At 39.7% G+C, this 19,950-nt stretch overlaps 1 protein-coding gene and 1 pseudogene across 1 annotated transcript in view; one reads left to right on the forward strand and one right to left on the reverse strand.

Moving 5' to 3' along the window:
• Window positions 1-10,762: 10,762 nt before the first annotated feature.
• LOC109700046 (serine/threonine-protein kinase ULK1 pseudogene) lies at window positions 10,763-11,576 on the reverse strand (annotated as a pseudogene).
• Window positions 11,091-19,950, forward strand: part of LOC109680293 (armadillo-like helical domain-containing protein 4) — a 145,162-nt gene continuing 136,302 nt past the window's right edge. Inside the window, exon 1 of the mRNA XM_074067905.1 lies at window positions 11,091-11,230. The gene's annotated coding sequence lies outside the window, so the exon portion shown is untranslated. The remainder of the gene's footprint in view (window positions 11,231-19,950) is intronic.

Raw genomic sequence — 19,950 nt, forward strand, 5'->3', positions numbered from 1 at the left:
ATTTTTGTCCTGAGTTCATTTATCCATTTATTCATTGTGTTCTCTCTTTCACTTTGGTGTTTATACAGTGCTTCTATGCTTTCCTTTATTTCTTCTTTTGCTTTTTCAAATTCTCTATTTTTATTGTCTTGGAATTTCTTGAGTGTCTCCTGTACATTTTGGTTGACCCTATCCAGTATCATCTCTATAAAATTCTCATTGAGTACTTGTAGTATGTCTTCTTTTAAATTATTCTTGTAGGCTTCATTGGGTCCTTTGGCATAGTTTATCTTCATTTTGTTGGAGTCTGGCTCTGAGTTTCTGTTCTCTTCATTCCCCTCTGGTTCCTGTACTAATTTTTTGCTGTGGGGAAACTGGTTTCCTTGTTTTTTCTGTCTTCCTGTCATTGTCCTTGGTGTTGTTACTGTCCCTGTACTGTGTGTAATTAAGTATTTTCTAGCTTGTAATAATAACAATGGTAATATTGAGAATGGAAGAGTGAGCTGAGATGGAAAGCAAGAAGTTAAAGAGAAGGGGAAAACAAATATACAGACAAGAGGGAGAAAGCAGAACAAGGTATCAGACAAGAGAGTTTCAAAGGTATAAACAGGGAGTGTTAGTGTACTAATCGACAGTAAGCTGAACAGACAATAGAGTGACAGAGAGAGGATTGAAAATCAAAGATAAAAAATAAAAAATAAGTATATGAAAGTAATATCTATTTATAAAAATGAATTAAAATAAAATGGAAAATAGAAAATTAAAAAAAAACAAAAACAAAAAACAAAAAACCAAAAAACTTCCAAGTTTATATGCAATGCAATTTCAGTCTTAATAATTTGGATGTCCGTCTCAATCTCCAGTCCTGGAGTTGGTGCCTCAGATGTTGTTCTGTAGTTGTCTCATCAAAGGGGATGCATAAAGTAGAACAAAACTACACTCACACACACACAGAAGATAAAAAAAAAAAAAAAGTCCCACCAAGTGTCCCCAGTTCAAATGCAATACAGTTTCAGTAAGTTTTTCGGCTTGCAGGTGTAATTCGGTTGTTCTCTCATCAAAGGTAGGGAGAAAAAGAAAAAAAAAGCGTCTGGAGGCAGTTCTGAGAGTGGTATCTGCAACTGTGTCTTGCCTGCCTGCTGCTCTCCGCCTGTAGCTGGAGGCGTTATTTATGCAGATCTCTGGGGTGAGCTTAGCACTCACCTGGTCCCACAGGCTTTGTTTGCTCAGAGTTCTCCTGGAGGGGGGGGGGGGGCCTCTGCTACAGGCTTTTCCCTTTCCAAGCACTGGGAAAGGCGACACTGCCCCGCGTTGTCAGGCCTGCGTGTTTATTTACAGTTCACGTGGGAAGTGGGTCTTCCCTCCTCTCACAAGCGTCCCCACTCCTGGTTGCTGGGCGCGCCCCACTCCCGCCAGAGCCTCTCCGGCCGCCCGGCTCGCTTATTTACAGTCCCGGGAAGGAGTCCCTTCCCCCAATCTTCAGCGCTCAGGGCGCCCCACCCTCTTTCCAGCGTGTCTTAACTGTTCTTATTGCTTAGTACTCAGTTTCTCTTTTTTTCCCGGGTGGAGGTCAGTCTGTCCAGGGGGCTATGCTGCTCTGGCCCAGGCTTGTCTGTGGGGAACCGCGGTACCGCGAAGCTCACCTGGTCCGCGTCTTCCCACGCCGTATGGGCGCCGGCCACTGGCGGCCCCGGGGGGCCTCCTCGGTTCTCTGTTTAACATGAAGTGGAGATTCTCTGCGCCGGCTGGAGGTGTGGAGGGGTCAAAGTTATGCCTTTTCTCGGTGATTATGCCTGCAAAGTGTGTCTCCAGCGTCTCTCCAAGATTTCACCATAGGAGGCTTGCTTTCTGCTTCCTCCCTCTAGCCGCCATCTTGGAATTCCCCAAAATTTGACTTCTTGATGGTCAGGAAGAGATTTGCTTCAGGAAAGTAACCTCCACGGCCTTGACCTAATGGCCCAATTTGTTGTTCTAGGCTTCACCTTCCAGGCTCTAGCCATCACTGCTAAAGGCTATGTAGACTGTCCTTGTCCATGACATCCCCTCGTCCTTCCCACGGCATCAGAGTCCAATGAAAGGACCAGTGTCCTCATCTGCTGTTTGTTTTTCTCTAAAAAGCAAATCCCTCATCTTACAACTTCCTCTGTCACTTCAACTTCTTCCTTGCTAATTTTCCTACCTTAAGTATTATCCCGCCCCTTCACATTTCTCACACATGAAGATGTCTCAAGACATCTTTCTGAACTCTAACCCTGATCATGTCATTTTCCCTCTTTAAACCCATAACCATCAGAATGAATTTGAGATGAATTCCATATTTCTTAGTATGGAAAACAAAAGTCACTCAGGGCCTGATCCATGCTCATCTCTCCCTAGACTTACCATTCCCCTATTAGAACTGTACTAACTTAATATAGAACTGTGAGCAGTTCCCTAAATGTGCTGGGTTTTTGAGTTCCTTGCTGTGACTCAGCACACTAACCCCTCCCTACTGTGAATGCCTTCATCCTGCAGAGCTCCCAGACAGTTCCGTTGCTGGGATGCCTTCAGTGGCCCTACAGTTTGTACTAGATGCCCTCCTTTTGAGTTCCTTTCCCTCGCCTTCTGCACAAACCTTTTATCGTTCTGTAATTTCCCCTTTCTTTTATCTATCTCCTTGTACTGCAAAATCTTTGAGTTCTAGGAATGGCATTTTAACTCTGTGTTCCTAGAACAGAACATTAAAAATATTCAATAAATTTAAAAAGTGAATCAACAATGCATGAAATAATGAATGAAGGAAGGATATAAAGACTAAATAAAACAGGACCTATAATTCCTCCCTTTGCTTATCCATAACTTAAGAAGCCAAGCAAATTTATCTTCAAAAGAGAGGTCCAGACTTGCCCTAACTTAATATTGCACAGTGTAATGCCTACAAAGAAGGTCATTAAGTTAAGCTTTGTCCTAGTAAACTCTAAGAGAGCAAGTTCCCTTGATCTTTTTTTTTTGTTCTGACCTTTAGCAGACTGTTGTTAGCTAGTTTATAAAAATAATTAGCATCTAGTTTTAGACTTCCCAGAGATAAATACTTTGATTCTTAGATTATTACTCCCTGTTGAACAGGAGAGTGGGCAATCGGAAAGATTTACAAGAAATGACTTATTTCAATAGGTATCATGCTGAGTAATGCTATAGCTTCCCAGCAATTGTTTTCCTTTGCACTTACCCATCAACACATACCATGGTCCAAATACAACATTAAGTATATCATCCTAGGGTAGCAAGTCTTTTTAATGGTATCACTTAATTTTGATTCAGTGTTTATTTTAATTTGGTAAACAGGATATAAAAAAATGTCAAATTAAATAAAGCTGGCAGATGTTTTGTTTTTGATGCATAAACAACTGATTTTTTTTCAAGTGTCATTTAATTTTTCTGGAAAAATTCTAGCATGATTTGTAGCTTTTGACAATATTTAAGAATTTTAAGTATGTAGGATACAAGCACATTAACATTTTTTCCTTGGGAAAACATTTTCAGTATACAGAAATAGACCAAATAAAATGTTGTGTTTTTTTTTTCTAATATGGTACTCAGTTGCTCACCTCCTTTGAGACAACTGCCACGTTAATCACTAACCTTTTGGATATTTCCTGTGCATGAGGAGTGCCTGCACATTATTCTACACAAATGTGGAAATTGGTAAATTTCTAGGAATTTATCTTACAGATACACTTGCCCACGTACACACACACACACACGCACACACATGCACACGTATCTCAGTGGTAGAGCACTGTGTAGCAGGTACAAGGCCCTGGATTCAATCCCCAGCACCACAACAGAAAAGACTGTATAGGTTTTGATAATGGAGAAGAACTAATCCAAGTCACTAAAAGTCTCTGCTTAAAAATTATACACACATTTAAAACATTGAAACTATCTCTATTACAAAAGAAGGCGGGGGGCTCAGTGATAAAGTGTTAGGCTCTGGGTTCAATCTCCAGCATCAGAAAAGAAAGAGGAAAAAATAGGGGGAGAGGTGAGTGCATACATACAGACTTAGATTTTTAAGGTATGTTAAATGGACAAATAAGTTTTAGAACCAATTATCACATTTGATAGTTAACTCTCTCCTCTGATGAGTGTTAGTAATTAACAACCTAGGATATTAAGGCACCTCTATTCTTGAACCAGAGGGACAGTGATAGGTATGGGAAATGTGTTGGGGGTGGGTCACAGTATCAAACAGAGCCTCAGTCATTTTTTAGCTTGGCATTAGATCTTTTCTATGTGATGATGCCCTATGACTTTACCTGACTCACCTGGCCCTTTCTCAAACAGGAAAGATGGGTCAAAATCATGGTTTAGAGTACTTTAGTATCTTTTTGCTTTAAGCCACATCAACTCTAGGAAAAGTATGACTTGGCAATCTTCTGTTCTGAGGCCAGGAGAAGGAAATTAGGTATTGGTTGATTGGTATAATTTTTATCTTTCTCATTTCATCCACATACAGAATGAATGCTACTTCTTTTCTCTCCCTTGCTGTTTTTTAAATGCATGATTTGTTTTGACAGAAGAAAAATTATTTATTGAATTTGATTTTAGTATAATTTTAAAATCTGTTTCCTAAGAAGGAGTGGTAAGAGAAATGTCTATTTTATTAAAATTGCAGACTAATAGAAACATCTAAAACACATTTTATCCATAACCGCTTTGCCATCTACAAGATGTTATTAGAATTTAGGCATATTGCTTCTCAATTCTCAGGCAGCTGCAGTTGCTCCATATGTCTCATTATATAACCCACTTCCATTTCCCACTGAAGACAGAATGAGGCATAGGCTGGCCAGTGACCTAATGTTAGGTACTTCTAAGTACTTTGACTTCATCAGTCTGGAGGGAAGACATTTCAGTACAGAGTATAAAGTAGTCACAACGAACAGCATTTGACACACTGTGTGAAATGCTCTTGGAACACTGGAGAAGCCAGTCCTTCAGCCTGCCTTGGATGGAAAAATAAAATCACAGGCTGTGATTTGGTTTTCTCAATATTGCATGAAATAGGTGCCAGTCCTTGTATTGATGATGTTTTTTGAGATAAATATTAGTGAAGTCCAAAAATAATCTTGTCTTTTGAAAACTTTTGGTATTCTAAACCCAAACAAAGTCACAGCAGTAAGGAGATAAACTAAAGCTAACTTTGAAGGAAATTTCATCATCCCAGACTCAAAGCAACAACCTCAGGATGCAGAAAATCTTAATGTATGATTTTAATGAGTACCTAATTTAGTTTGATCATATAGGTATGCTAGGGAAATTACAGCAGTTTGTAATTTTTTTTAATGTCAGCCCACAAAAGTCATTCTGAACAAAAGCAACTTCAGCTTTGGCAAAGAGTAAGTAGTAATTAAGGTGAAGATGTAGGCTTTTTACTTAAATTATTAGGAGAGTTTCTTTGATTTGCCCTACCAACGGAGATCTGGGCTGGGAGAACAATGTGGTAAGATTCTTGAGTTCTCAGTTTGTTAAAAAAGCTTCTCAGGGACATAAAAATAAGTCTCATTATGTGACAAAGGTTATTCTATTTTGATATATATCTGTTGATATTTGTGTATGTATGCAAAGTATATCTTATTCTTTACTTAACATATGTATTTTTACCTTTCCTTCCATATTAAAATACAGTAGAAAGGTATTCTTCTTAACACCTTTATAATTCATAACTTAAAATTATAAATGATAATAGTTGATAATTTATAGGCAATTTTAATTGATAATTTAGAATAATAAATTGTCATTCCTATGTTTTTTCTTTTTAGTGTCTTTTGTGGTTTGATATTTTTATTTTTTAAATTCTTTATTAACATATATTAATTATACAAACGGGTTTCATATACATGTATATGATGGATTTTGATCAATTTGCCCCCTCTACGACTCTTTCTTAAAATTATTTTAAAATAATTTCTTTTCTGGGACTGAGGCTTAAACTCAGGGCTTCACACTTGCAAAGCAGGTGTTCTACTGCTTGAGTCACATCTCCATCACATTTTTCTCTGGTTATTTTGGAGATGGAGGCTTGAGAACTATTTGGGCAATTCTTCCGATCTTATTCTCCCAGGTGGCTAGGATTTCAAACATGAGACAGTAGCATCTAGCTAAAATAATTTTTAATGGGCTTCATTATTCTATTTTCATATATGCATATAAGGTACTTTGATAATATTCATCCCCCTTCACCCTCTCCTTTTACCCTCCCCCTCTCTTTTGCTGACCCCCCCAACAGTCTCTGTTTTATATTTATGTCATTTTTTTTTTTAGGTCTAGAGTCTACATATGAAAGGAAACACACAATGTTTTTCTCTCTGAGTTTTGCTTGATATGATGATCTCCATTTCTATTCATATTCCTGCAAACGACATAATTTCATTCTATATAGATGAATAACACATCTTTCTGTATGTATACCACATATTCTTTTTTTTTAATTATATTCATATGTGCATACAATGTTTGGGTCATTTCTCCCCCCTTCCCCCCGCCACCTCCTTCCCCACCAACTCCTCACTACCAGGCAGAAACTATTTTGCCCTCATCTCTAGTTTTGTTGAAGAGAGAGTATAAGCAATACTAGGAAGGACCAAGGGTTTTTGCTAGTTGAGATAAGGATAGCTATACAGGGAGTTGACTCGCATTGATTTCCTGTGCATGTGTGTTACCTTCTAGGTTAATTCTTCTCGAACTAACCTTTTCTCTAGTTCCTGGTCCCCTTCTCCTATTGGCCTCAGTTGCTTTAAAGTATCGGCTTTAGTTTCTCTGGGTTGAGGGCAACAGATGCTATCTAGTTTTTTGGGTGTTTTACCGATCCTCATACCTCCCTTGTGTACTCTGGATTTATCATGTGATCAGAGTCCAGATCAGAGTCCAGAGTTCCCTTGTTGTGTTTGTCCTTGATCTAATGTCCACATATGAGGGAGAACATACGATTTTTGGTCTTTTGGGCCAGGCTAACCTCGCTCAGAATGATGTTCTCCAGTTCCATCCATTTACCAGAGAATGATAACATTTCATTCTTCTTCATGGCTGCATAAAATTCCATTGTGTATAAATACCACATTTTCTTAATCTATTTGTCAGTAGTGGGGCATCTTGGCTGTTTCCATAACTTGGCTATTGTGAATAGTGCTGCAATAAATATGGGTGTGCAGGTGTCTCTGGATTAACCTGTGTCACATTCTTTTGTGTAAATCCCCAAGAGTGGTATTGCTGGATCATATGGTAGATCTATGTTTAGATTTTTAAGAAGCCTCCAAATTTTTGTCCAGAGTGGTTGTAGTAGTTTACATTCCCACCAGCAGTGTAAGAGGGTTCCTTTTTCCCCACATCCTCACCAACACCTGTTGTTAGTGGTGTTGCTAATGATGGCTATTCTAACAGGGGTGAGGTGGAATCTTAGTGTGGTTTTTAATTTGCATTTCCTTTATGGCTAGCGATGGTGAGCATTTTTTCATGTGTTTTTGGCCATTTGAATTTCTTCTTTTGAGAAAGTTCTGTTTAGTTCACTTGCCCATTTCTTTATTGGTTCATTAATTTTGGGAGAATTTAGTTTTTTGAGTTCCCTAAATATTCTAGGTATTAGTCCTTTGTCTGAAGTGTAGGTGGCACATATTTTCTCCCACTCTGTGGGTGTTCTCTTCAGTTTAGAGACCATTTCTTTTGTTGAGCAGAAGCTTTTTAGTTTTATGAAGTCCCATTTATCTATGCTATCACTTAGTTGCTGAGCTGCTGGGGTTCCATTGAGAAAGTTCTTGCCTATACCTATTAATTCCAAGGTATTTCCTACTCTTTCCTGTACCAACTTTAGAGTTTGGGGTCTGATATTAAGATCCTTGATCCATTTTGAGTTAATATTCTTATGGAGTCTTTAGTGTCTTTCAGGTATATAGTGTCATCTGCAAATAGGGAACTTGACTTCTACCTTTTCTATTTGTACCCCTTTTATTTCTTTCTCTTACCTTATAGGTATGGGTATGAATTCAAGTAGTATAGTGAATAAGAGTGTCTTGTCTGTTTCCTGAGTTTAGAGGAAATGGTTTTATTTTTCCCCATTTCTATTAACTATAGGTTACTTTTATTCCTAGCTTATTCAGGGCCATTATTATGAAGAGATATTGAAATTTTCAAAGGTCTTTGCTGAACCTGTTGAGATAATAATGTGATTTCTGTCATTTATTCTGTTTATGTGCTGTATTACATTTATTGATTTGCATATAATAAACTATCCTTGCATTCCTGGAATGGAACCAAATTGATTATGGTGTTTGATCTTTTTAATGTGTTGCTGAATTTGGTTTGGAAGTATTTCATTGGAAATTTATGCATCTATGTACATCAAGGAAGTTGTTCTATAATTTCATTTATTTTTTGTTGTGTCCTTATTGGGTTTTGGAATTGGGGTAATACTGGTTACATAGAATGAGTTTGGTAGCATTCCTTCCATTTGTATTTTATGGAATAGTTTGAGGAGCACTGATGCTACTTTTTCTTTAAAGGTCTGGTGGAATTCAGCAGTGAATCTGTGAAGTTCCGGTCTTTTCTATAACAGGTGATTTTTTAAAATTACTGCTTTCTGTTTCATTGCTCATTATAGAGCTGTTTAAATGGTTTATATTCTTTTTATTCAATTTTGGTAGGTAATCTACAACAAGAAATTTATCCATTTCTTCTAGATTTTCCAGTTTATTGTACTATTAAGTTGTTAATGCATTCCTAATAATACCCTGAATTTCATTGCTATTTGTTGTGATGTTCTTTTTTTATCTCTAATTTTATTAATTTGGATATTCTCCCTCTTTCTTTTGGTTAGTTTAACTAAGGGTTTGTCAATCTTGTTTATCTTTTCAAAGAGCCAACTCTTCATTTCAGTGATTCTTTGTATTGTTCTTTTAACCTCCACTTTGTTAATTTCTGCCTCAATCTTTTCTTTTTTTAACAATTCCAAAGGTTTATTTCCTTTTTTTTGGTGACACTGGGGTTTGAACAGTTTATTTCTTTAAATTGGTTTTACACAGTGAAACATAAAAGGGGGAACTCACACAAAATTCATTTTAAAAGACAGAAGGCTGGGCACTACTACCTTGTGGAGAAGAGATTCTGATCAAATCACACACAAGCAGCCACGCACATGGCCACCAGGAAGCCAAGGCCAAGGAGGTGGGCGAGGCACCTCCTGCACCTGCCCTCCTGGAGCTCTGAATCCCAGTCGGAAAAGCAATAAATACAAAATGCAGCAAGGTGGCTGTGGGGCAATGAGAAAGGAAATCAGTCTTGGTGATGTATGCTCATTCACCCAACCACAGTGGCAATATTTCAAGTATTGCAAAGAAAACACACGTGTTTTATGTATGTGGCATGTGACTTTGAACCCTTGCTGGGGGAACCACAGACCCACATTTTCCCGTGGACACTAAGATACATTCAAGTAGGTTTGGGCAGAGCTAAGCTGAGCCATGGGCTGGCAGACCAGAGAGGCCCAGGCAGTTGTCCAGCTGGCACCCACCCTGGAGCTGGGAAGACAGGCCTACAGACCCCAAAGGCCACCAGGCGCAGGAGTCCTGCCATCTAAGCCGTCTGGAAAGCTTGTGGGGAGGTTTTACATATGTGTTATCTTTCCTGTTGCAGATTCCCCTTTGCCTGCCCACCCCACAGAGAAGGACAGTGGGGAAACAGCCAGTCACAGATGCACACATACACTTCAGCAGGTGGCCTGGACAGCAGCCTTGTCACACCCTCAGCCACACATCTGGTTGCCACCACCTCTGGCAGCTAGGCATCTGTGGCAATTCCACGCCCTTCCTGTCCCACTCTAATCCGTCCTCCACCCTTTCAAAGCAATTTCTTAAACAACTAAGTTTCCTTCTTTAAAGAAAAAATGAGCTGCAGAAAAAAGAAGACACATTTTAGAAGTAAAGTGTGAAGATTACAACAGCTGTTGTGTTTACAAAGCTCCTGTTTCATACTGACTGTCCCTAAAAGAACATTTAAGTAGGAGGACTGTCTCTTCTCTGGTAGGTGAGCCTGTTCCATTTCTCTTTCTAGGGCAAGGTACAGGCAGTGGTGCACTTGGGGCTATTTATATAGGATATAGGTGTGTCTGCGCACATCCAACACCTGGGAAGGTGAGAGCTGGCTTCCCAGCCGTCTGCGCTATTGGCCGCTATGGGGCCGAATTCTCCAGTCTGTCTGCATAAAGTGCTTAGGTGACTTACAAAGCTGGGCGGCTGGTCTCAGAGGGAGAGGTTCCTAGAGAGATGGTGGGATGGGGGTCGTGGGGGTGGGAGGCCACTCCCCTTTTCCTGGGTAACAGGGCAAGTGAGCCATGAGAAAAAGCTCCCTTTGGCTTGGAATCAGCAACACAGTCTCAGGGCCTTGCCTGTCCTTGAGGTTCCCCTGGGCTCTCAAAGGTGGCGGGTGCCCACATATGCCAGCCTGCCACCTCTCGGCTCTGTGCCTGCTTGCTGGAGGAGGCAGCCACGGAAGACAAGTTCAGAAATTCCAACCCCAGCAGACCAAGGGAGCCGTCCCCTGCATCCTGCAGTCCACCTGCCAGCAGAGACACGCAGCCAAGGAAGCAAGAGCTACGCCAGGCTGTAGGACCCAGACGCCGTAGCTCCACCCAGCATCCATGCTGGAGCTGACTGGCAACAGTCTTAGCACCATCGAATTAACGCTGAGGTGGATAGATCTGTCCTGTTGGTGCAGCCAGCACACAGAGCCCACCCTACAGCGTTTGCAGACACAGTAGGCCAGGCAGCAGAGGGTCAGGCGCAGATGCCGGTCAGCAGGGCCGAGAGTCTCCGCTCAATGCACAGCTTGCACTTAGCAATGCTGTCGATGTGAGCCTGGTCCGTGAGCATATGTGTTGCAGCCCCTCCAGCAGCAGCAGGGCCTTGGGGTAGCGTGGCACACAGCCCTCGAGACGCTGAAACATCTCATCCAGGGCGGCTGACTGCACCATGTGTACGGCATGGCTGAGGATGAGCCGCTCAGCGGTGACACTGTGGACGCCATCTAGTAGCCGCTGCTTGTCCAAGAGGAAGCGCTGCAGTCGTAAGCTCAGGCCCTGGCAGGATACCACGCTGGCCTTGTATAGCTCATTCAGCCTGCGCATCACCTGCTTCTCGGTGGATGACAAGCAGAGCTTGCCAGCCCGGATCTGGTCAATAGCAGTCTGCAGGCCCGAGGACAGCAATTCGGCCACCTTCAGGTACAGCACCAGCTGTTCTGCGAAGCCCCACTCGCGGCTCAGCAGGCTGATCTGGTCGGCCACCACGCTGTCCTGAAGCTGGTACTCAGGGCCCACAGCCACCTCGCTGGCATCTGTCCCAATCTTTGTTACTTCTCTCCATCTACTGCTTTTGGGGTTAACTTGTTCTTGTTTTACTAAGAGCTTGTGGTGCATAATTAGGTTATTTATTTGAGGTCACTCTGGTTTTTTAAGGTAGGCACTCACAGCTATAAACTTTCCTCTTAGCACTGTCTTTTCCACATCCAAAGGTTCTGGTAAGTTGCATTTTCATTTTCATCTGATTCTAGGACTTTCTTCGATTCTCCCCTCCCCCCCACTTATTACTTCAATGACCCACTGACCATCTAAAGTGTATTGTTCAGTCTCCATGTGCATCTTTTTCTGCTGAATTCTTTGTGTATGTGTGTGTGTGTGTGTGTGTGTGTGTTATGGGGATTTGAACTTGTTACTACTCAAGTGGTAGAGCACCTTGCTAGGCAGGGTCTGATAAAATGCAGGTTGTTATTTAAATTTTTCTTGTATTTTAAAACTTGTTGTATGTCCTAAAATATGATCTATTTTGAAGGAAATTCTGTGGGCTGCTGAGAAAGAAAGAAAGTATATTTTGTGAGTAGTCTATAAATCCCATAAATCCATTTAATCTGTAGTATCACTTAATTCTGAAGTTCCTTTATTGATTCTTTGTCTGGATGACCTATTTATTGGTGAGAGCGGGGTATTAAAGTCATCCAGTGTTATTGTATTGGGTCTGTCTGTGCTTTTATTTCTAGTAGTATTTATTTCATCTACTTTACTATCATTAGTGTCCATAATTTTGGACTTGTTGACTTTTGCAGGAGTCATATTGCTTTGGTTCATATTTCTTATATGCATTGCTAGGATTTGTACATCTGAGGCCAGTGTTGGTTGGAATTTTTAATCATCTTTAGTCTTTCATTTGAAGTATTCGCAATGTTCAGACAGGAATGTGTAGCAGCAAGGTTGACTTGCATTTTCTCACCACTGGTGTTACAGCTCAGTAGCCATACATTCACCCATTTCTTTTTTACGACTAATAAAAATCTCATTTTCAAAGTGTTCTATTTGACAACTTCCCCAACCCAATCTCTCTCATGAGCACTTAGTTCTGCTTCATTTCTGTTCTCTCAGCTTTCTGTACAAGGCTGTTTATAGATATTTCCTATTATACAATCACCATTTGATGTCTACCAGATAGTTATACTCTTTTATGGTTATGGAAATCAGGGACTGTCTACCTACCTGATCCATGGCTCAGAATAGAAAGAGTTGCCAATAAACACCAGTTAATACTGAGTGGTTTATAAGCCTTTTTTTTCTTATGAGTAGATACACATAAAATGAATAAAAATATCAATTGCCTTCTTGAAAGCTGTAAGATTGATCTAAAACGTGTTAGACTAAAGCAAGCAAATAAAAACATTATACCTTTAGAGCTAGACATGGTGGCACACACCTATAATTCCAGCACTAAGGAAGCTGAGTTTAAGACCAGTTTTGACTATTAGCAAGAGCTTGCCTCAAAAAAATTATACGTTTAAGAAACTACCTGAACTGAAAGCTACAGAACATTGATTAATGAAAGAAGACCTAGCCAAATATGGTGATACATGCCTTTAATCCCAGATACTTTGAAATGCTGACGCAAAAGGATTGCAGGTTTGAGGCCAGACAGGACTATATAGTAAGACCCAATCTAAAAGGAAGAAAGAAAGGAGAGAGAAAGGAGATAGAGAGAAAGAGAAGCAAGAAAGACGTACATAATATATACCTGAATTACAAGAGCTAATATATTGTTAAGATGGCAGTACTATCCAAAGCTATTTATAGATTCAACACAGTCTCTATTAAAATTTCAATATCCCTTTTTTCTCAGAAATGGAAAAAATGTTTCTCAAATTCATGTGGAATTTCAAGGGGCCCTATCTAACCAGAGAAGTCCTGAAAAAGAATAAAGTTGGAGTATTCACATTTCCTGACTTTAAAAATTACTATAAATCTGTAGTAATAAAAACCATGCTGGTGAAACTATAGACATATAGACCAGTGGGATAGAATAGAGATTCCAGAAATAAAGTCATATATCTATGGAAAGCTTATTTTTTTAAATTGTGATAAAATATGTATGACATAAAATTGACTATTTTTAGTGGTCAGTATAGTAGCTTTAAGTACATTCACATTGTTGTACAACAATGACCACCCCATCTATCTGCAGAACCTTTTCATTTTGGACATCTGAAATGCTATACCCATAAGCAGAAATATGACCAACAGGTTTTTGGGGAAAATGTCAAATTCATTTAATTAGCAAAAGGAGTCTCTTCAATAAATAGAAGTGGGACTAGTTGATTTCCACAGGCAAAGGAATGAAGTAGTTTCCTACTCCACACCATATAGAAAATTAACTTAGAATGGATTAGCAGCCTACATGTAAAGGTTAAAGCCATAAAATTTTTAGATGAAAACGTAGGAGTAAATCTTCAAGACCTTAGGCTTGGTAATGGCTTCTTAATATGACACCAAAAGTAGCAGCCCCAAAAAATCCCAAATAGAGTAATTGGACTTTATCAAAATTAAAAACTTTTATACATCAAAGGACACTATCAAGAAAGTGAAAAGAAAGTTTGCAGGATGGGGAAAATATTTGTAGGTCATATGTCTGATGGGGTAATATACAAAATATAGGGAAAACTACAAATCAATAAGAAAAAGACAACATAGTTTCAAATGGGCAAAGAAAAGATAAACAAATGACCTGGTCACACATGAAAAGATAGCAACATCATTAATCACTGGGGAGATTCAAATCAAAACTATAATGAGATACCACTTCACACTTACTGTGATTAAAAATAGGCTTACTACTAAATCACACTTACTGTGTGAATGGAAATCGAGTACCAAGGCTCATGCTTATAAGCCTAGTTACTCAGGAGGCAGAGATCAGGAGGATGGTGGTTCGAAGCCAGTCTGGGCAAATGGTTTGAGAGACCCTATCCCAAAAAACCCAGCACAAAAGAGGGGCCAGCAGAGTGGCTCAAGTGGTAGAGCACCTCTCTAGCAAGCATGAGACCCTGAGTTCAAACCCTAGTACCACAAAAAAAAAATAAGTATTGTTGACAATGTGGAAAAATTGGAATCTTTGTGTCCTATCTATAGGAATGTGAGATGGTGTGGCCACTGTGGAAAACAGTTTGGTGACCACTTCTAGGTATGTACTCAAAAAATTTTTTAAAAAGTGAGTCAAAAAATATTTGTAGACCAATGTTCATGCTAGCATTATCACAGTAGCCAAAAAGCAAAAACCATCCAAATGTCCATCAACAGACAAATGAAAATGAAATATGGACTATGCATAGAATAGAATATTATTCAGCAGGGTGTGGTGTTGTAATCCCAGCTTCTTGGGAGGTGGAGGCAAGAGGGTCATGAGTTTGAGGCCAGCCTGGGCAAAGTTAGCAAGACCCTGGAGTGGTATCGCATTAGGTTCAATATCTGGTACTGCAAAAAACCAAATAAACCAAGAATATTATTCAGTCATAAAAGGAATAAAGTTCCTATACATGCTACAACATGAATGAACCTTGAAAATATTATGCTAAATGAAATAAGCTAATACAAAAGGACAAATATTGTAGCATTCCATTCCACTTACATGATATACCTAAAATAGTCAAATTCATATGGGCAGAATGTACATTAGTGGTTACCAGGGTCTGAAGGCAGGGGAGAATGGAAAGTCATTGCTTAGTAGGTCCAGGCTTTCTGTTAGGAGTGATGAAAAAGAAAACCCATTCATTCCCTCATATCCACAGGGGATTAGTTCCAGTACTCCATGGATACCGAAATCTGTGAATGCTCACTTGTTAGTAAAACCTGTGTACGTCCTCCCATATACTTTAAATAATCTCCAAATGACTTAGAATACCTAACACAATGCACATAGTTGTACTGCACTGTTCAGGGAAGAACAACAAGAAAAAAATCTATATCTGTTCAGTAGAGGCACAATTTTTTTCTGATTATTACCCATCTATGTTTGGTTGAATTCACAAATATGGAACCCATGGATTCAGAGGACTAACTGTACATGGTTATTATGTTGTATGGTTACAACATAATTAATGCTATTGAATTTTAATGCTTAAAAATGGCATATCTTATATATGTTTTAACACACACACATACATATAAACACACACAAACCTACCAGATCCTGCATCAGTCTGAGACCTATATGGCTATTAGCAACCAGTCATTTTCTAGAGACAGTGAGGGGAGAAATTGCCAATTAAAGCAGGTCACAATACCTACATGTAGCCAGAATCAAGGTGAGTTAGAGAATCTTTCTCAAGTTTAGAATCCATCCACAGTCTGGATTTCTAATTTCAATTTGTATCACATTCACCTGATCCAATTGATTTGTCCTCACCCACATTCTAATTTTTGAGGTCTAAGGTGTGTAAGAACACTAATAGCTTTCCTGAAGTATTGCTGTTAAATATTTGTTACTAGACTCTGAAAACAGTGAAAAGAATTTGACTTCTGCTATTGGCTAGAAAGCTCCAGACTGTGAGATTCCATAGGATCTTTGCCCTTTTAATGCCAAGCTTAGATTCCTGCTCTATAGTGTCTTCTGACTCACAGCAAGGGCTCTGGATTCTATCTGCACACATCCAGGCCTAGGGACCAATCAGAGGGTCAATCTTCTGCTGACTCAGCATCTGTGACTCAGCTTTGTGTGGCACCTGTTCCTGGGGATCTGATCTTGTCACCCAGCTCTGACCTTGCTCCCATTTTCTATCCCAGTTTTGATAATTGGGTCTTTTTGTCACCAAACTTCTGTCCTTTTCTTGCCAGTTTTCTCAGGGGAGTCTGTCCTTGAATCTTTGTCTCAGGACATAGGTTTTCCTGTCCTGGCTCACTAGTTTTTACTAAAAGTGCTCCCCTTCAAGGCTCTGTGAGCCTCACTCTATTCCCCAACCCTTCTCATTCCCATCTCTTCTCCCAATATTGACATTGCTGCTTTACATACCCTTTCTTGGGCAGCGGGTGTAGCTCAGTGGTAGGACATGTGCTTAGCATGCTTTCCCTGGGTTCAATCCTGAGCACTGCAGAAATAATAAACACATAATTAAATAAGTACCTTTTCTTGTCTAATTGATGTCTCAGAGTTTGGTGCCTTCCTTGGGCCCCACTTTTGACTTCATTTACCTTCCCAGGAACATTTCATCCTATAGATCTGTCCTAGCAAGCTGCAAGCTAGCTGTGGAGGAACCTGGCCCCAGCCTTGTGTTCCCCAGCTTGCCTTCTCTTGGATTCCCTGGCTCTGGACTATGACCAGATGTCTACTGGAATATTTCTTCACTTTCCTTTTTCCTGCTGTTCATGGAGATGAGGGGAAAAGGAATGAACAGTTATGGGGCTACTCAGTGTTCTGGGTGCTATGCTAGGAGCTTTGAGGATGGCATGTAATATAATAGAATTTTGGTTTTTTTGTTTTGTTTTTTGTTTTTTGAGAGAGTCTTGTATTCATATGCAACCCAGGCTGGCCTTGAGCTAGAGATCCTACTGCTCCAGCTTCTTGAGTGGTGGGATCACAGGCATGCACCACCACACTCAGGTTTATTTATTTATTTAATTGATGAAAAGAATATGACCGAAGTAAGGCAACCTTCCCAAGGTAAATGAAGCTATTTGGCAAGACTAGGTATATTCTTAATTGGCTCTAAATTTTCTGCTTTTTGACTTTATCGTACTGGTCTGGACTATCTTGAGGTCATTCCACCTTAATCAGGTAGGAGTGGTGTGACAGGTTTTAGTCTCCATTGCTCCTTTTCTGCCCTGTTCCATTCACTCTTCCATGCCAAAAAGTGTTAGAGGATGCCAGGCACTTCTTCTGGGATGGGTGAGGATTCACAATGAGTACCGGTGCTGGTGTGAAATGTGTTTTTCTACTTTATGTTCTCACTTATTGTTAATTCCCTATGTGGAGGTCAAAGTTAAAAATATGTCTTTTAGGTTGCATATTCACAGCAACTAAACTCCTATCAACACTTTAAAAAAATGAAGTATCTGAAAAGCTAGAGAGTATAGAGTGAAGTCCTGTGTATGCTATATAACCGTTGACCAACAATGTTTTCTATATCTTCAGCAAATCAAAATTAGTTTGATCACACCATCAACAGAAATCTGGTTCTCACCTGCTGGATATAAATTTCGTTCTTTTCCTCAATGCTATAAAAAGGGGGAAATAATTAGAACGAATCTTACAGGGAATGTGTAAGAATGTGCATGGTGGGTGAGTTCCAAAATTATTAAACTCCTATATCTTTGACTATGTGAGAAACCAGTTGAGGCAGAAGTTTGAGGGGCAGCCTGGGCAACATAGAAATCTTACAAAAAATTATTGAAGTCTAGGTATTCAATTATAATGGAAGCAGGCTTCTGTGAATGTAAAGTTTAACTTAAGTTTGATACATGCCTTCCTATGACAGTTTCTTGGCAGACATGGTGCTATAGTTTGCATGTTGAATGTTACCCAAAGTCCCATGTGTTAAAGGCTTTGTTTTAATGGTGGTACTGTTGGGAGGTGATGGGACTTTTAAGAGAAGGGGCCTAGTGGGAGTTGTTTAGGTCATTAAGGACAGACTCTTGAAGGAGATTATGGGACCTCCCATCTTTTCCTGGTCCTCTTGCTTTCTGGCTCATGAGGGGAGTGGTTTACTTCAGCACACACTTCCTCCCTGATGTGCTGCCCTCATGAGAGGACCAAAACATTAGAGTGAACCAATTTTGGACTGAAACTTCCAAAACTGTAAACCAAAATAATCCTTTTTTCTTTCTGAGTAAATTTACTCAGGTATTTTGTTATAGTAATAGAAAACTGAATTACATAGATGGTTTGACCAACACAGCAGAAGTCCATGAAGACACCCGAAGTCCCTCAACATTACCATGCTGAGCTGGTGTTCTCAGGTGAAGCTGTGGAAGATAGCTGGAAGGCTAACAGAGAGTATCCCTGCCACAGTCTAAGATCTCAGTTTGTCTGTCAAAATCATGGGATTATATTTGTTTTGGAAATCAGTAATTGAGGCCAATAACTTACATATGTGGTCTTATAAGGTGTTACATTACATATGTCAGGGAGGGAGATTATACTCGATGTTCTGATCACAGCAAATCATGTCACTTATGTTGCAAATTCTGTGTGTTAGGTTTCCATCACTCTAACAAAATACTTGAGACAATTAACTTATAAAGAGAAAGGTTTGTTTAGGCTCACAGTTTTTGGGTTTGTGGTAAGGCAGAACATCAAGATGGGAGTGTGTGGCAAAGCAAAACTTTGTAACTTGAGTCAGTGAGCAAAGGGAATGGGGTCTCACAATCCCTTTGGATGCCATGCCTCCAATGTTCTAAAGACCTCTCCCTAGAACACAGTTTTTACAAGTTCCACCACCTCTCAATAGTGCCATACTGGGGATCAACTTGGCTTGGCCCTTTGGGATCCATTCAATATCCAAGCTATTGTACTATGTAAATGTTTGGAATCATTTTAAAACTATTTAACAGCCTTTCAGGGGATACTACCCCAGAGGGTAATCAGCTCACTGCCAAAGTGTCCATAGTATAGCTGAACTTTTTGAATTTTTCTACAAGACAGGAGAATCTGTAGGATTCTAATGATGCTGTTAACTTCATCCTGTCTGGCCCTCTGTATATTTTTTTGGATTGCTTTATGAGAAAGCAAAAAGTGAAATTTCCTTCCCAGCAAAATTTAAAGATCAATCATAGGTGGGACTGTTTATTGAGAGGAGGCAAATTTCAGTTCCAAACACAATTTAATCAATTTCTATTTTTAAAACTAAAATTACTCTAGTCACCTAAGCACCAACCCTTGGGTTGATGTTTTGCTTCTTTTTATCTTTCAAGCCCAGTCAGTCACCACAATTAGCTGTTGCTCCCCTCTCTCTTCCAATTTGCTCAAAAACCTTCCAAGTCTCCCTCTTTCCTTGTGGTTTATGTGGAATGCCTTAGCTTGAACTTCAAGGTATCTACAACCTGGCCTTCACTTATCTCTCCAGTCTTATTTCCCATCGCTCCCCTATATAAATTACGGTACCAGAACATGCTCGTGTCTAGTTCATTCTATTCCTCCAATCTAAACAGCCTATCCTCATAAATCAGTTTGAATTTCCCCATCATGCTAGCTCAAGTCCCACTTTCTGTGAAAATTGTTCCTTTACATTTTCTCTACTGCTCCTTTCTCACCATAAATGATACATTCTCTACTTAGCAGAGTGGTCCTGACACCACCTAAGTGTTCAGCAAAGTGGATAAGAGGATGGGCTCTGGAGTCAGACTACCTAAGTTAGTATCCCAGGTCTATGCTAGCTTTCTGTGTGCCCTTAGACCACTTACTTAACCTTTCTGGACCTTCATTTCCTATGTATGAATTAGATGTGATAACTGTACTTCATAGGGTTGTTGTATCGTGTGTGTGTGTGTGTAGTATAAATATGTATTTGTATATATAAAGTTATTTATACTTCCATGCAGTTGTTCTTGCTTCTTTGCCTCATGTTGGCTTATTGGTAGTAGGTATTGGATACTTATGCCACTCAACTAGACAAAGTTCTGGTTCAGGTACAAGGATA

This window comes from Castor canadensis, chromosome 3 (genome assembly GCF_047511655.1).
Source record: "Castor canadensis chromosome 3, mCasCan1.hap1v2, whole genome shotgun sequence".
Lineage (NCBI taxonomy): Eukaryota > Metazoa > Chordata > Mammalia > Rodentia > Castoridae > Castor > Castor canadensis.